At 43.7% G+C, this 17,164-nt stretch overlaps 1 protein-coding gene across 2 annotated transcripts in view; it reads right to left on the bottom strand.

Annotated features, from left to right (window-relative positions):
• Positions 1 to 14,399, bottom strand: part of LOC126336349 (solute carrier organic anion transporter family member 5A1) — a 397,873-nt gene extending 383,474 nt beyond the window's left edge. For both annotated transcript variants that reach the window (XM_049999929.1, XM_049999932.1), the window contains exon 1: positions 14,094 to 14,399. The gene's annotated coding sequence lies outside the window, so the exon portion shown is untranslated. The remainder of the gene's footprint in view (positions 1 to 14,093) is intronic.
• Between the last annotated feature and the right edge of the window lie 2,765 nt (positions 14,400 to 17,164).

The following is a 17,164-nucleotide window of genomic DNA, read 5'->3' as shown; positions in this document are numbered from 1 at the left end:
TATCAAAACCATTGCTACTATCAAAATCTGTTATAACGTCTTGCTGATTTTTTACTCGGCTAGTAGCCCTGTTCGTGTGTACGGCAAGGGTACTCAAGGTAACATTTAATAAACAGATCTGCCTACTAGACATTGAACAGTGAAACACAATTCTCGGGAATACGTTAGACCACAAGCAGTTTATCGTATTGTATGTCATATCGCCTTCAGCTTATTAATGGTTCAAATGGCTCTGAGCACTATGGGACTTAACTACTGAGGTCATCAGTCCCTTAGAACTTAGAACTACTTAAACCTAACTAACCTAAGGACATCACACACATCCATACCCGAGGCAGGATTCGAACCTGCGACCGTAGCGGTTTCAGAGTGTAGCGCCTAGAACCGCTTGGCCACTCCGGCCGGCCAGCTTATTAAACTTCGTAATATACAACTGTGATTTGAGTCGCCAAGTACACGATGATACGGTCCATACTTGTTCCTACATGTGTAGCGATGTACCTGAATACACGGTACTGTTAACTGCAGCACTCGTTTAAATCTAAAGCAGCGCGAAAAACTTCCGAAAGCTTGGAGTTTTCAATACACTCAGCCTTAATTTGAAAGCAGCTCCCCCATTAAGCCTGAAGGGCTTAAGGTGGCCGGCTGTCACAAACAATGATTATTTAACACCGCGTCAACATCTACGTCATTAAGGAAGGAGCAGTAGGGGAGAGAATAGAATTTGCCGTATCTATGCTGAAAGGACCATTTCACTATTTACCAGGAGGAAGACAGGGAAACTACGGAAAATTTAAATAAAGGTGGTCATCTGAATACGAACGAATGCCAGATGGTCAGCTGGCAAAGCTTGGAAGTAGTAAGAGTTGATGTTAGAATTCCGTCAAATTCGAGATTATCAGGGATCAGAACTTTGTCTGCTGTTTCAGGCAGGAACCGGCAGTGGTCTTTTTCATCGAACTACGCCAGATTCTTTTTTTTTTTTTCTCCTAAAAGTAGGTTGATTTTATCCAGGATTCCAATAGACCACATTATTCCTCACTCTTTTTGCCACAAAACCCTATTTTTCAACATAATCTCTCTTTAGTGCAGCTGCCTTACTCCACCTGTATGCCCACATGGTATCATTCTACTACATTGGAGCTAACGATATGCTGCATCAATAAACTCCCCGTCATCCATGTACTGTTAGCCCATAGAGTGCATTATCCATTGGGCCAAACACATGAAAAGCGGAAGGTGCGACATCCGGGCTGTAAGGTGGATGTGGAAGAACAGTCCGGTGAAGTTTTGTGACCTGCTCTTGGGTGCGCTATGATTTGAGTGAGGCCTTGCGTTGTCACGGAGAAGGAGAAGTTCGTTCGCCGTTTAGTGGCGACGAAGACGCTAAATTGGTTGGGTTGTTTGGGGGAAGAGACCAAACAGCGAGGTCATCGGTCTCTTCGGATTAGGGAAGGAAGTCGGCCGTGCCCTTTCAAAGAAACCATCCTGGCATTTGCCTGGAGCGATTTAGGGAAATCACGGAAAACCTAATTCAGGATGATTGAACCGTCGTCCTCCCGAATGCGAGTCCAGTGTGCTAACCACTGCACCACCTCGCTCGGTCGAAGATGCTAACGCCGTTTACCCAGTTTCCTGAGGGCAGTACAATACACTTAAGAGTTGATCGTTGCACCGTGAAGGAGCACATCAAACGGACTACCCCCTGAGATTCCTAGGAGACCGTCGCGGGCATTTACCGGCTGACGTGCGTCCTTGAACTTTCTCTTCGGAGGAGAGGTGGTGTGGCATGACTTCATGGATTGCCGTTTTGTTTCCGCTTAAAAGTGCTGAACCGATGTTTCATCACCTGTGACGATGTTCGACAAAAAAATCAGCCTCTTGACGCGCAAGCAGTTCTGCACAGATCGTCCTTCGTCAGGTAGTAAGAACACAGCGGGCACACACTTTTGAGTAACCCTACTGGCAGACGAGTATGCCGGCACTACCAACAGACACGTCCAGTTCAGCAGCAAGATTTTTGATCATGTTCCGTCGATCGTCCCGAATGAAGCTGCCAGCACGTTCCAACATAGCTGTAATCACAGCTATCAGCGGCCTGCCGGCATGCGGGACATTAGAGAGGTTTGCGCGGCCACGGTCCAATGATGGCAGACGCCTCACCCAACGACTCATCGTGCTTTTGTTTACGGCCAAGTCTCCATAGACATCCTGCAAACGTCTATGAATATCTGTGATTCTCTGGTGTTCCGCGAAAAGAAACTCAATGACGGGTCTTGTTTACAGAAGCCATTGTGAAGGTTGTGTATAGGACCGCCATCTATCGGAACTTCATGAAATTATAGGGGATGAAGCGGGAGCATCCCACGATGTCCCACAACAAAGTCCACATTTTTCACCCGAAACTGGCCGAGAAAAAAAAAGGGTTGCATTACTAATTCAACGCCCCTCGTACTTAGAACCGATACGGAACGGAACGATCGTGTAAATTCGGTATCAGGGAAGGCGAAATGGAGACTCAGATTTGTTGTAAGCTTCCTGGAAAAAACTTTCGAATCTGTGAAGCAAGTCACATGCAAGATGCCACTGCAACCAATTCTAGAGTATTGTTGCAGAGTTTGAAGTCCTGATCAAGTAGGCGAGGCAACATCCATGGAACAAATTCAGAGACCATTGCTAGGTTGATAACAGGTCGGCGTAGCCGATTCGGAAGTGTACAAGAAATGCTCGGTGAAATTTGAAAGGGGATCCTTGAAAGAAACATGACGCCGTTCTTGCGACTGTCTGCTGGATAAAACTTGTACTCGAAGAAGTAGGCACGACAATTTTGCTGTCAGCTGTTCACCTCGTGGAGGGGTTATGAAAATATGGAAAGACGTATTAAGGTATATACGGAGGCATACGAACGGGCATTCTTCTCTGGCTCAATACGCAACTCGAATAGGAAAGAAAATCGTTAACTTGGATACGATGAACTCTGCGCCATTTAAACACATTTGCCATTGCTTTACAATCCAAAATTTTCGAACGCCGTGCCAGTAGCTAGCGCTATTTTCAGTAGGCGAAGAATTACGAAAGACCCCTGCTGGCAGGCAAATGCTTAGACAGAGATAACGACGCTGGCAAACTTCGGCTTGTGCTAAGCAAATGAGAACCAGATGTGTCAACAGCCTAGCGATGATAGATAAGACACAAGTAAACGAGGGAGATTACATTTACCATGACCTACTGTGGTTTCTGAGGAGCAATGTGCTACTTCTACACAAGGAAGGGTTTGCTTGGGGATAAGGACTGCACCACACGGTCAAAGATCTTCGACCAATATTTCATAAAAACAAATACTACGCACTAACTTTTATATAAAATGTATGATGAACGCACTCCAGTACAGCGCCAAACATTTTATAAAATACACGAAATGTGCATCTTCATGTTTTCGCGGCGTGTAGCCGCATAAATTCAGTTTCTTCTTCTAATATTTCGGCTGAATACCGTCCAGCCATCTTCAGGGTGAGCCGAGGTGACTAACGCTACAGCACTTGCTCCGTCCTTTTAAACTCGAGGACCGAAACCACTGGGTATGCAGCCAAAGATACAGAAGACGCCAGAGACGTTGATATGCGGCAAAGAGGTGTAAATATACATGGAAATTAAATCTATGACTGTGCAGTCAATCAACACGGTGATATTGATGGGTCACGGAGAGCTGTACCGTCGCAACGTCTTTGTGATTTGATTACAGAAATTGCCGGATTCCATGATTTTTCCAAGCTGAAGCCGCTATCTCTATTCATTAAATTCGTCGCCAACCAAACTTCAGTTGCTTTTTTCGCTACTGAGTCCCAGAAAGATGAAGTCGAGGATAAAATATCGTCATTATCGTACACCATAGAGTGCTCGGTGTCAATACAGTGCTCTGGCATCGCAGATTTATTAGGTTGTAAGTGCCGGGTGTACCTGCGTTGTTCTGTGTATCTCTCATTGTTACAAAAGAAAATAAGCCTTAAGCCACGTACTCTTTGGAATATGTATCACAGCTCATTTCTTTTTCTTGTCTTTCTGTACCAGAATTCGGTAATAAGCAGATACACAGCTACGAGAATATGTTCGAGAGCAGTTATTACTGAAACTGCTCCACAAAATTTCAGCTTTGCAGGTCAGTAGGCTTACTTCTTCGATGGTTACTCTGCCCTTTTATCATACTCCTAACATTCTTCCGTAGTACTCTATCCAGAGTTTCAATTCAGTTTTTCTTCAGCTGTCTCCGTTGTTCAATCCTTATTTTCACACGCCATAACCGAGGAAGGTGACATAATTTGGTCAAGACATGAACAAAAGGAGGAATAGTGTTCAACGATCCGTCGAATGCGGGATCATCAGAGAGAGAGAGAGAGAGAGAGAGAGAGAGAGAATACAAATTCAAAGAAACCATCCCGTCATTGGCCTTCGACGACTTGGGGAAACGATGGAAAAAGTAAATCCGTGTATTGTGTAATAACATTTTCCGTCTGATACGGGTATTGTCGGTTTGCGCTATATTTATAAGCTTCAAAAGTAATTATACTCGATTAATATATTGTCCATTTACGGGACATATTGCGCAATACACGTCAGCTCTTGCCGAAACCGAGAGAAATTCAATTCGCTCCGAACGAATTTCCGCAAAGGACTGAAAAAAGTAAATAACAACTGATGTGTCATTGAAAGATGTATAAGAAGGTACCACAGTGGTTTATTTGGAAGTCAAAGATACCTGGTTGTCCATAACAGCAGAGCAAACTGGAGGTCATGGTGCCATAACAGTAAGCAAAAGTGTCTATTTTATTTGCAGCAATTCTCAGAAATGACGAATAAGATGTGATCATCTATCCAACGAGCACACATGTTTATTTTTCTTGCAACATTTCTCGCAGTACAAATATCACGTGAGTTTTCAGTCTGCGTAATTGTTTCATTTGGTTTGCAACGCTACTTGCAGCACAGAAATACATGACCAGGTTAAACTATACAGTTCATTTGTAATTCTTTATTTTCCCCGATCCACTGAAATGTCCACAGAGAGCTTTTCGGACCTGTTTTGCCCGTTATGAATATAATCTGCCAGCGTTTTGTAAGGCAAGTTAGTTACTTTCATGTTCCTTGGATCATTTTACATTCATATTGCAAATTAATTTGTACATCTATTTGTACTCTAAACATCCCCCCCCCCCCCCCCCCCGAAATGAAAATAAGATATACAGATTGAGTTAGCAATTCCTACCCAACACCTTTTAAACATTACAAACATAGACATTCTTCTACGGAATAGGTGATGTAGAGGAGAAACTTCTCAATTTATTTTCAAATTTTACTTTGCTCTCTGTTAGACATTTCATATCACTAGGTAAATGCTCAAAATTTTTTGTTGTAGCGTTGTGCGCCCCTTTCTGTGTTCAAGACAACCTCAATGTTGAGTAATGAATGTCAATTTTCCTTCTAGTATTGTAATTATGTATGTCATTGTTCCTTTTGAACTGTATTGGATTATTTACTAGAAACGTCATGAGGGAATAAATATACTGTGAAGCAGTGGTCAGAATGCTCAATTCCTTAAACAGATGTCTACAAGATGATGGCAGGTGATCACCACATATTATTCTTACAGCACGTTTTCGGGCAATGAAGACCTTCTTTCTTAAAGGTGAGTTATCCCAGAACATTATTCCTTATGACATTACTGGATGAACATAAGCAAAATATGTCAACTTACTGATTTCTCTCTCCTCACAATTTGCTATGATTCTAATTGCAAATGTGGCTGTGCTAAGTTATTTTAGGAGTTCCAAAATGTGTTTTTTTTTTTCAATTTAAATTCTCATCAATATGGACGGCTAAGAATTCTGAAGTTTCCACCCTATGTATTATTTCATCACCATACGTAACACCACAGCCGCAGTACGCCTACAGGTGCAGAATTGAATGAGATGTCTGTGAAATTCAGGGTGAGACCATTAGCAGAAAACCAGTCAATGATACTGAGAACTTCGTTCACCATTTCTTCCATTTCTGTATGTATACTGGGAGTGATTACAATAACGGTGTCACCTACAAAAAGAACTAATCCCGCTTGTTGTACATTAAACGGTAGATCATTTCCATATATGAGATACAGTAGTGGACCTAAGATTGATCCTTGGGGAACCCCACACGTGATTCCTCCCCAGTCAGAATTATGTCCCTGGATTCTGTAGGTTGAATTACTACTAAGTACAACTTTCTGCATTCTTTTGGTTAGATATGACATGATCCATTGATTGGCTATACCATTAATCCCATAAAACTTCAATTTATCTAGAATTATACTATGATTCACACAATCAAATGCCTTGGATAGGTCACAGAAAATACCTACCGGTGCTACTTTGTTATTTAATGCTTGTAATATCTGGTGCGTGGACACTAATTCAACTGCAGTTCATGCGGGTTCCACGTCGTCTACAGTTGACATGATCGCTATGAAAGTACAGTTCAAACTAGCGCGTCACCGACATAAACTCTGCGCAATAATATAGTACCGTTCTTGGCTTTGCACTTTCGCACAATATTTTGAGGGAATGTTAATTGTGTCCATACTGCTGAGCGTGGGAGAGCAGCTACACCACTGCGCCACCTCGCTCCGCCAACAGAATGAAGGGCAAATGCCAGTATCTGCACCAACCATCGATTCTCTGCAGGTCTCCCTGCATTTAGTCTTCTGACGTCCTTACCTTTCTACAGACAACAGCAGCGTCTGCTAATACAAGGTCACGGAGTTTTCGACGTTACTAATATATTTTAAACAGTAACAATGCTTAACTTGCAGTACTCCCGCGTAAACATGCACGCACAAACACACATACATATACAGGGTGTTACAAAAAGGAACGGCCAAACTTTCAGGAAAGATTCCTCACACACAAAGAAAGAAAATATGTTATGTTGACACGTGTCCGGAAACGCTTACTTTCCATGTTAGAGCTCCTTTTATTACTTCTCTTCAAATCACATTAATCATGGAATGGAAACACACAGCAACAGAACGTACCAGTGTGACATCACACACTTTGTTACAGGAAATGTTCAAAATGTCCTCCGTTAGCGAGGATACATGCATCCACCCTCCGTTGCATGGAATCCCTGATGCGCTGATGCAGCCCTGTTGAATGACGTATCGTATCACAGCCGTCCACAATACGAGCACGAAGAGTCTGTACATTTGGCACCGGGGTTGCGTAGACAAGAGCTTTCAAATGCCCCCATAAATGAAAGTCAAGGGCGTTGAGGTAAGGAGAGCGTGGAGGCTATGGATTGGCGGTGAATCGCGGGAGTATAGTACATACTGACGAAACTAAAATAAGCTCTAACATGGAAATTAAGCGTTTCCGGACACATGTCCACATAACATCTTCTCTTTATTTGTGTGTGGGGAATGTTTCCTGAAAGTTTGGCCGTATATGCAGGTCCTGTGTGCAGTCACGAATCTCGACATTCGGTGTGCTCGTATTTCGTTCGCTAAACGACTGTCCCCTAGAACTTAGGACTACTTAAACCTAACTAACCTAAGGACGTCACACACATTCATGCCCGAGGCAGTATTCGATCCTGCGACCGTAGCAGTCTCGCGGTTCCGGACTGAAGCGCCTAGAATCGCACGGCCACCGCGGCCGGTTTTGTGGATACCATAGGCGAAGAGTGCGAGCCGAATTTCACAAGATCTCTGCTTACAGACTGATTTTTATAGAAGAGATTTCCATTCTTCAAAAAGTCATAATTTGTTCGAACTTGTCAAGCTCTCTCTTCGAAATCTTACACTAGTATACCCTTCCTCAGCATCTCTGGTGCGTACGCAACCTCTGCTCGGTAGTGTCCTATATGCAGCCCCTACAATAATATTATGGTGTTGTGTTATAAATATCGCCATTGTTCATGTAGGTTGACTTACAGTTACTATCTGAATTAGTCTCGTTCTTCGACGTTCCTTATGCGTACTGCTCAGGGTATCGCAGTGTTTGGATTCTTTGAGCATATCAATGCGCTTTTTTTTATTTCGACTGGACTACCACTAGTACTATTTACGTGCAACCGAAACTTTCAGTGATGCTGCAGATAATCAGGTATTCCCGGTCGCGGAGTTTGTTGAAGTTACTAGTATTATAAAAATTCTAGCCAATTTCACGCCTTTCGCTTCCTTCGCTACCTTAGAGCTACATGAAATGTCGATAACATTAAGACCGGCATCGCAGAAGTGACAGATGATGCTGCAAGGAGCCTATCTCCGGCACCATCATTTCGCTGCGGATAGCGTCTTCGACGGATATAGTATGGAACAGCGGGGATGGCCACATAAAAAATGCTGTTACGATTTACACACACACACACACACACACGGCGCGAGCGGCTCCTCATGTTAGAAACAACAGCGGCTGCCAGCAGATTTCAGATGACGGGAGTTCTCTTTCTCCGCAAGCGAGGTGGGGGACCGGCTGCAGTGTTGCCAAACGGAAAGGCCGCAGAACTCCACGTGAACGCCAGATTACGGCCTAAATAAAAGTTCCAGCTAGAGAGCATGAGGAAGGAAGTACAACGAGAAGGCGGAAAAAGAAGGACGAGAAGCGCAGAGTTTCCACAAGCGACCGGTAATCAGCTTAGAATATCACAAGCATCTGCGTACATATCGCCGAAACGGATGGCACGTGTCGCTTTCTGAAGCCTGGGAGCAAGGGATGCGGCTGACGCCAATAAATTCTGCAGGAAATGAAACTGGAGTAAATTTTAAATTTGTAGTAAGACGTTAAGTTTTCCTGTAACGCTATTGTTAGTGTCCAGTGTAACTGTTAGAGATCATTAAAATTATTTATTAAAAATACCGCTGTACTTGCGTCGCTACCAGTCTGTGAAGTACGAAGATCGCTTGTGACCGTGTTAAGTTCGGCGGCGCATCGAACCTAGGTCCCGTTCAGTAATGGTACCCCAAAATAGGGTGATTTTATCCTTGGAGGCCTTAACTCTTTTCCGCTTAAAAATTTGAGCTCTGTCTTTAAATTGATATTTAACAATTCCAACCCAGGGAAAAAAATGTTTCTACTTGGTTGACAGCTGCAAGAAATAAAGGACTGAATTTAACGCGTGCTCGACTGATAGAAACGGTATTGGCTCATTTACACGCTAGCAATACCACAGTCTTCAAACGTGTTTTCTCAGTTGTAGTGCTAAGTGAAATAGTAAATGATCCCTGAAAAATAAATCGGTCGTTAGTGTAGCAATCTGAATAATGTTATGTTTCCAATAACGTCTACAGCGGGGATGAGCACCGGCAGAAAGAAACTCCGCTCTTCCCTCTGCTGAAAACGTGAGTGAATTTTGATGATGTAATTTGACATGACACGAAAACGTTCAATGGCGAGATTAATGGACGGAAATCCGCTACCACAGGAGACTATTTTGTTTATTGCGAGCAATAATGCGGCATATGTATTTCAAATGGTTGACGACGCAATTCAATACATCTGATTTCGGAGATCCCATCCCGAGTTCTGTAAATGATGTGTACCATGTCGAGAAGCAAATAAGGCCCATTTAAAGCTATCACTGATACTAATACGGATTCTGATTGGTCGGAGCTAAACAGTTATTTCATTTATAGAAAGAGCCGATAACACGGATGTGAGAACGCAGCTTGTTATCTTCGATGGGAAGTCAAAACAGAGTCAGAAGTAGCTTCACATGTGCTCCTGATTAATGTTCTAGAATCTTTTTGTTCACAGTGAATGTTAATGACCTGAAAAGACAACATTAATAGTAAACTCACACTTTTTCCAGGTGATGCAGTTATCTATAATGAAGTACTACCGAGAAAAAAATTTGCAGACCTTGATAAGATTTCGAAATAGTTAGAAGAGTGGCAACTTGTTTCAAATGTTCGGAGATGCAAAATTGTGAAAAACACAGTACATCAATGAGTCACATCGAAATCAGCAGAATCGTACGAATGCCTGGGTGTAACAATCCCTGTATGGAAATTAAACTGCATGATCTTACAAACTAAATCATTCGGTAAGGCAAGTAGTACACTGATTATTGGCAAAGTGGGGGAAAATTCAGTCAAGACTACAAGAAAGATGACTGGTTACAAACAAATATCGCGTCCCATCTTGGAATACTGCTGACGTGGACAGGAGTAACAGGGGATACTGGACGTATACTGAGAGGGGCGGCATGAAGGTCATGGATATGTCGAAAAATCTGAACTATCAGACGCTCGAAAACAGATGGCACATACCCCGCGGAAGCCTACTTCAAACATTCAACAACCAATATTATACCAAGACTCTAGACATATTCCTAATCACTCATCACTCCCGCAAGGATTACAACAAGCACAGATATATTCAAGTAGGTTTTTTTCCGCGCTGCATACGCGATTGGAACCGGAGCAAACCGTTAACATATGGTGCAATGCTGAATACCCTCTGCCATCACTTCGCAGTGGTTCGCCGAATACTAAATGTAGAATAAATAATGTTTAACGCCTTTTTCTCCTTCAATTTGTAGGGATTCCTCGATTCTGATCTTCGAAGGCAACTTTGCACAAAAAGAAGAACCCAGGATATTCGTTTAGTTTTATAGTGCCATTCTATAAATCAGATTTCATCTGATATACATTTTCTTATTATGGGTCAAAAACACTTTTAAGAAATAAATGTACGGAGACGTGGGTGTAGGAACCCGAAGATCATTGCTAAACGTATATCTTATCCGCTTTACGCAATACCCCTACGGTATTCTTTTCCAGAATAAGCAGTATACTGACTCGGGCAGTGAAAGACAAAGTACGTGAAACAGTCTAGCATTATTGATTGCTTGTAAACACAATGGGAACTCGTACGTCGAACAGAGCTCAGCATATCTCTGAGGAAGTTACAATGGTAATACTGTACTTGCTGAGCTGGGCAGTTTCTATCACTCGCGGTTTGTAAAGTACTATCGATTCACATCTCACAGAAAATACACGTGGTAGTGGGGTATTAAATTAAAGACAGCATTATGTTTTCGTTATCCTTTGTGTGTGCTTTTGGATAAGGTGGCAGTGTAATTTGTAGGATGTGAAATCCAGCCTACAAGAGCATTCAGCAGCAGCACCGGTGGGTGACTTGCCTATAACGACACGACAGAAGGGGATCCCGAAAAGCAATGTGTTGCTTCATGTTGCTTGCAGCTGGTATCATGTAACCAAACTTCTGTACAGGCATTACTCAACTGCCAATTATAAAGACACTTTGAGCTACAGCATATAACACTCCTCGACTCCTTAGATCCGCGCCTTTCTCTGTAATAACTTTCAAAAAACTTTTAAGCCTGCTTTACAAATGGCTCTAAGCACTATGGGACTTAACATCTGAGGTCATCAGCCCCCTCCTACTTAAATCTAACCAACCTAAGGACATCACACATATCCATGCCCGAGGCAGGATTCGAACCTGCGATCGTAGCAGCAGCGCGGTTACAAACTGAAGCGCCTAGAACAGCTCGGCCACAGAGGCCGACTGACTGTGAATATTTAACACATCTGTGAAGCGGTGTTTGGTACTTTGAGTCTACATAAACAACAATACTCTGAAACTGGCTCAACTCTCAAATAGCACGTCGGAAAAATTAACACCTAAATATTTCCCTGCGACCTCTGATTTCTCTCATTTTATTGCAACGGTAATTGCTCTCTACGTAAGTGGGAGTCTACAAAATATCTTAGTACCCGGAGCAGAAAGCTTGAAATTTCGTGAAAAGATCTCGGCACAACGACAAGCGCCTTTGTTTTAAAGTTCGTCACCCCAACTATGCTATCACATCCGTGACACACACTCCTCTATTTCACGACAAACGAAAACGAATTAAACTGTCATTCTTTGAACTTGCTCGGTCAGTTCTATTCGGTAAGGAGCACATTCCGTGTAAAGAGGATGAAAAGCACAATAAGCTGTCTCTTTTTCGCTGCGTATTCCGTTCCGCCAATAAACCGTTATGTTTGATTCGCTGATTCGAATTGTAATCGCCAGGTGGTAAGAGGAATCTACAACGTTCAAAATCTCTGAGCTTTATCACGTAACCGAAATTTAAAGTTTTTTTTGTGGTCCTGTGCAGAACCTCACACTTTTTATTGTTTAAGGTCAATTGACAGTTTTCGTGCAAAGCACATATCTCGTCTGAATCATGATTTTTTTTAAAAAAATGTAGGGGATAATAACTGTAACAAAACTGCGACCGATTTTGCAGAAAACATATGGACGGGTCACGTGACGCGTCTCTGCGAATGCCTGGTGCGCAACACAGCGAAACACGTTGGGGCAGTCTCCCTTTCTGTGTTGCCACATCATAGGCGCTTCGCTGCTGAAGCGAGCAGAGTGGCCTTCCTCTGGCGAAATTCTGTTGTTCGAGCACGGGCAGCCGTAGCACTACCTAATTACACCTCTCCCGTACCGAGAAATCCACGAAAATATTTACCATTGCCTCTTTTTCTACACATGAACGACGCAAATTTCTTCGATGCTCTTGACGAAAGATATCTCACCAACAATCCCAGTAATTGTTCTTCCTATTCTACCCACGGGAGGGGCAACGAAATAATGAATTCATGCCTTTGGAAGCCTTGTGCTTAGTTCTTATTCATTATAGTGGTAGCTAGCTAGTTTTTCAGTCCGTTATTGTCATATAACATAGTCATGGGATGTTCAATTGCCTCTCATGACTGTATTGCGTATTGTACAGCATTGGTTGCCAATTATTAACATAAAAATGATCGCAGGTCTCAGACGTGATTTTATGTCCCGTATATCAAATAACAAAGACTTTGATAGAGGCATGGCTCTATGAAACCCACTTACTTCTATTCGGCCTAAATAAATTGTGTATTGGGATAGCACTACAAGGAAAAGTATCGCTTACAACAAAGTTTTTGCATTACGCGATCGTCAGTCCATGTATTATATCAGTTCCACTCCTGTGAAAAGTGAGAACTTAACAACCCTCTACCCATCTGTACAGTCCTTGGGAAAGCTCAACGACACGTTAATCTGGACGTCTCGACCCGTAACAATCATCGGTCATTTCGGATGTTTTGCAAAATTGCTTTGCTTATCGCCGCGCTGACATCTGCATCACTACTCTGCAAGTCACATCCAAATGCTTCGCAGAGGCTTCACGAAATTTTGGACTATTTCTGTAGCGTTCCACTTTTGAACAGCAAGTGGGAGAAAATGAACACCCAAATCTTTAATCAAATGAAATTATCTCGTTCCACAGGCCTTATCAAGTCTCAAACGTCTATTACCCGCATTCGAATTCCGGCCTTGGTGCAAACTTTTATTCGTCGCTTCAAATTGCATACACACATCAAGTAAATATTTTCTTGCGAGCAGCTCTGATTTCTCTTTATTAAGGTGTCATCTTGCCATTCGGAGGATGACAGAAATTTCGTGAAAACATCTTGCAGCAAGGCTAATGATTAGCACGCTAGTGGTTTGAGATAGGAATAGACAAAGACAGGAATAAGGTTCGGCCGTGGCCTTTTCAAAAAAGCAGTATTTCTCGCACAAGTGTAACTGCGAAAAAAAAGAAAACCTACCCTCGAACTGCTTGCCTGTCAGCACTGTATCCTATAACGAAAACATTGCAAACCGAAGTTTGTGTACTGCACCACTAAAAGACAAACCACGGTCAGGTAAGCGGCAGACACGGGCGACTCGAAACCACAGTGACTTTTCGCACGCAAAACAATGAAGTAACTGACTCACTAGAACAGTAAGTCGCTGGACTACCTAAGCTGGCCAGAGATTATTCTTTGTTGTTCTTAGGTCTCTTATTGTCAGAGTAGAAACATATATCTGCGGAGAATAACAAAGGAGCTTATACTTCATTTGTCTACGTTGACAAGCGACCACGAAAACAACAATGGCGCTCTCTTGTGCAGTAGGTGCAAAAACAAAGATTACGCACAATAGCGCTAGTTTCGAAGGGTAGTTTGTGAACAAAGGGCATTGTTTATAGTATTAGCTCACCCTGTATAAAAAATCTGTACTTACAAACTGCGAAGCGTAAGCTCGACTTTCCTTGACAACAAACGTTCACTTTTTTGTAGGACCATTCACGCAGCTGTCGTAGTTCTCCCTCTAAGACGCGCTGTAGCTCGAAAATAACTCTCTGCTGGTGTCAGGCAGACGTTCCTCGGTATCGGGTCACCGCAGCACGACACAACAACAGCACACACGCACACGCATCCCAGCTGCCTCTCGTCCAGGCCTCCCCACGCACGAACAAAAGCCGCACACGAGAGCTCCCGGCCGCAGTCCGCGATCCCTTCCTCTCGCACCGGAGGGAAACAGCTGACTGCAGAGCATCGGCGGCGCCGCACAGCGGTACCGCGCCACTGTGTCGCCAGCTGGCGGCCGTGCCTCGCAACATCCCCCTCCACCCTCCCCAACCCCTCACCATCCCACAACACCGGCAGGCGCTATCCCCACCACACTGCGGACGCCCGCTACAGCGCCGACGCTATCTCGCGCTGCGATACGGACTACCGCAAAGGGATGGATGCAGCCAGCAGGACCAACTCCGTAAGTTTGGCCTCACGAGAACCGGCACTCGTGAAGATAACCTAATAACAAATGACAGGTTTCTGGATGTGCCCGTTTTCCGCAGTAAGTATACAGGATGATTGCCGACTCCACAAGCAAAATTTCGCAGGTTGATCAGGGATATTTCGATGAGCATTTTAGTACAAGGGACACCTAGTCTCATTATGGGAGTAATTTTAATTCCTTTGATTTCTTCACTATCCCACCTGAATTTTTTTGTCTGTATTAAACTGAAAATATCTGCACAGCAATCCAAATGTCGACGGTATGCGCTGTTGACAACACTTATGTCCACTTTACAAAATTATTATGGCTTTAGTAGCCACCTGTCTCGAGAACTGCGGTCGACATTTGTTACTTAAATTTTATGACGTTTCGCCAGCACGAGTGGCTGGTCGCATATTCACCCTCCATTGCTGGTGGCGGACTGGAGTCGAGACCGGAGCCGAATTTGTACACTATCTGATCCAAAGTACCGGGTAATCAAAAAGTCAGTATAAATTTGAAAACTGAATAAATCACGGAATAATGTAGATATAGAGGTACAAATTGACACATATGCTTGGAATGACATGTGGTTTTATTAGGACCAAAAAAATACAAAAGTTCAAAAAATGTCCGACAGATGGCGCTTCGTCTGATCAGAATAGCAATAATTAGCATAACAAAGTAAGACAAAGCAAAGATGAAGTTCTTTACAGGAAATGCTCAATATGCCCACCATCATTCCTCTACAATAGCTGCAGTCGAGAAATAATGTTGTGAGACATTGGCGTCGTAGGTTCTCTTTCAGCATCCCTATAGATATCGGTCCATCACGATACACTTGCGACTTCAGGTAACCCCAAAGCCAATAAATCGCACGGATTGAGGTCTGGGGATCTGGGAGGCCAAGCATGACGAAAGTGACGGCTGAGCACACGATCATCACCAAACGACGCGCGCAAGACATCTTTCACGCGTCTAGCAATATGGGGTGAAGCGCCATCCTGCATAAACATCGTACGTTCCAGCAGGTGTTTATCAGCCAGGCTGGGGATTATTCCATTCTGTAACATATCGGTGTACCTCCGACCCGTCACGGTAGCAGTTACGAAACCAAAATCACGCATTTCCTCGAAGAAAAAAGGTCCAATAACCGTAGATGTGGTAAATCCAAACCATACCGTGACTTTCTCGTCGTGCAATGGAGTTGCCACGACAGTCCTAGTATTTTCGGCAGCCCAAATTGTGCAGTTGTGGGCGTTGACAGACCCTCGGAGCGTGAAATGAGCTTCGTCGGCCCACAACACGTTACTCAACCAATCGTCATCTTCCGCCATCTTCTGAAACGCCCACACCGCAAATGCCCTCCGCTTCAGTAAATCTCCAGGTAAAAGTTCATGACGCAGGTGGATTTTGTACGGATAGCTTCGGAGGGTACGCCTCAGTGCCAACCAAACAGTAGTGTATGGAATCCCGGTGCGACGTGCGACTGCACGAGCGCTGCCTTCCCCGTGCATAGACGAACCCGCTACAGTCTTCATTTCTTCCTGAACTGTCTCAACAGCATTGCGCCTTGTGTTCGGTCGGCCACTACGGGGTCTATCGTCTAAACAACCCGTGGCTTCGAACTTCGAGATCATTCTCGCCACAGCTGCATTTGTCAAGGGACCTTCACACGTTCGAATCCCCTTCCTACGGCGATCGGACCGTAACGCTGAACTATCCCCATTCTGATAATAGAGCTTCACTAAAAGCGCCTTTTCAGGTAACGTCAACATGCTGCGACTGCTGGCGCATCTGATTCTCTCTCTCATTACAGTTCTTTTCATACACGATTGTCATGCGCAGTGACTGACGTTTAGCTGTCCAGCGCCATCTGTCGGACATTTTGTGAACTTTTTTTTTGTTCTAATAAAACCTCATGTCATTCCAAGCATGTGCGTCAATTTGTACCTCTCTATCTACATTATTCCGTGATTTATTCAGTTTTCAAATTTTATACTGACTTTTTGATCGCCCAGAACATAGATCAGCAGAAAACGGCCGATTAGGGGAGTCGGTGAAAATTTTAGAAATTTGTTGTAAGTTCCTATGGGACCAAACTGCTGAGGTCATCGGTCCCTAAGCTTGCACACTACTTAATCTAACTTAAACTAACTTATGCTGAGGACAACACTCGTACCCATACGCGAGGGAGCACTCAAACCTCTGACGGGGGGAGCCGAGCGAACCCTGCCAGGGCCTCAAAATGCGCTGCGAAATCACGTACCGGACAGAGAATCACGGAGGATCTAGTGTTACGGCATGGGAGTGTTTTGCTTATTTAGGATGTGGGAACGACAGGACGACGGTCGAAACCACTCGAATTTTTTTTTATTACGGAATTCGAATATATGTACACTGGAGAATTATTGCCCAAATGTAACGATTCTGCAAGCGTTTGAACCGGAAAATGGACGGCACTCCTCGGCGTAGACAACCGGTGTTTTGCCAAATTTAGTTTAAAACTACACTAAGAGACATTGGGACTCAAC

The sequence above is a fragment of the Schistocerca gregaria genome, chromosome 2 (genome assembly GCF_023897955.1).
Source record: "Schistocerca gregaria isolate iqSchGreg1 chromosome 2, iqSchGreg1.2, whole genome shotgun sequence".
Taxonomy (NCBI): Eukaryota; Metazoa; Arthropoda; class Insecta; order Orthoptera; family Acrididae; genus Schistocerca; species Schistocerca gregaria.
This window is presented reverse-complemented; position numbering and strand designations above follow the sequence as displayed.